At 35.3% G+C, this 1,617-nt stretch overlaps 1 protein-coding gene across 1 annotated transcript in view; it reads right to left on the reverse strand.

Annotated features, from left to right (window-relative positions):
* The window catches only part of TARSL2 (threonyl-tRNA synthetase-like 2), a 67,009-nt gene that overhangs the window by 19,369 nt on the left and 46,023 nt on the right, over positions 1–1,617 (reverse strand). The gene's annotated exons all lie outside the window — the stretch shown is intronic.

The following is a 1,617-nucleotide window of genomic DNA, read 5'->3' on the forward strand; positions in this document are numbered from 1 at the left end:
GAGCTCAAACAATCCGCCCGCCTCGGCCTCCCAGAGAGCTAGGATGACAGGCGTGAGCCACCACGCCCGGCCTGTTTTTTATTTTTAATTTTCAACAGTTCATTGCTGGTAAATGGAAATACAATTAGTTTTTATATATTTATATTCCATACTACAATTTTCCTAAACTCACTTACTAGTTCTATAGATTCCATCTAATTTCTACATAGATGATGTCATCTGTAAGAGTTTTAATTCTTTCTTTCCAATCTAGATGGTTTTTATTTCTTACTTGCCTTATCACACCAGAGAACCTCCAGTACAATGATTAGTGGAAGTCATGAGAGTAGACATCTTTACCTTGTTCTTGATCTTAAGGGTAAAGTGTTCAGACTTTCACTGTTAAGTATGATGTTAGCTGTAGGTTTTTCACAGAGGTCTTTTATAAGGTTCCCTTCCATTCCTAGTTTCTTAGAGTTTTTATGAGAAATGGATGTTGGATTTTGCCAAATGCTTTTTCTTGCATCTATCAAGATGATCACACTTTTTTTCTTTTTTTGTGTGAGTCTGTAAATATAAGGAATTACAATGATTTATTTTCTAATCTTAAAGCAACCTTCAATTCCTGGGATACAGCCTATTTGGTCAAGATGTATTGTCCTTTTAAAAATATTATTGGATTTATTTTGCAAAAATTTTGTTTAAAATTTTTGACTTTATGCTCATGAGGGATATTGGTCTGTAGTTTTCTTTGAATGTTGTTGTCTTGTTTTTGTATCATGACAATGTTAGCCTCAGAGAATTAGTTGGTAAGGATTTCTTCCTCTTCAGTTTTCTGGGAGAGTTTGTCTACAATCGGTATTATTTCTTCTTTAAATGTGTAGTAGAATTTACCAGTAAAGTCCTCTGGGCCTGGAGTTTTCTTTGTGGTAAGGTTTTTAGTTATCAATTCAAGTTCTGTAATAGACACAGCATTGCTCTGATTATCTATTCCTTCCTGAGTAACGTTTGGGAGTTTGTGTCTTTCAAGGTTTTGTCATTTCATCTAAGTCGTCCAATGTATTAGCATAAAGTTATTCATAAAATTGCTTTTATGAGCTACATAGCTCTTTTATAGCAACAGAATCTCTAGTGATGACACCACTCTCATTCCTAATATTTAAAATCTGTGTCTTCTCTTCTTTCCTTAATCTGTCTGACCAAAAGTTTACCAATTTTATTGATCTTCTCAGAGAACCAGCCTTTGGTTTTTCTTGATATTTTCTACTCTTTTTCCTTTTTTTATTTCAGTGATTTCTGCTCTGTTCTTTCTTATTTTCCTTCTTCTGCTTAAATTGGATGTGTTTTGCTCTTCTTTTTCTAGTTTCTTAAGTAGAAGCTGAGGTCATTGATTTGAAATCCTTCTTTTCTAATGAAAGCATTCAGTGCTATAAACACCTCTTCAACTACCACTTAAATTTTTGTTTTTCTTTTTGAGACAGAGTCTTACTCTGTTGCCTGGGCTAGAGTGCCATGGCTTCACCCTAGCTCACAGCAACCTCAGACTCCTGGGCTCAAGTGATCCTACTGCCTCAACCTCCCGAGTAGCTGGGACTACAGGCATGCGCCACCATACTCGGCTAATTTTTTCTCTATATA

The sequence above is a fragment of the Propithecus coquereli genome, unplaced genomic scaffold (genome assembly GCF_000956105.1).
Source record: "Propithecus coquereli isolate 6110/MARCELLA unplaced genomic scaffold, Pcoq_1.0 Scaffold184, whole genome shotgun sequence".
Lineage (NCBI taxonomy): Eukaryota > Metazoa > Chordata > Mammalia > Primates > Indriidae > Propithecus > Propithecus coquereli.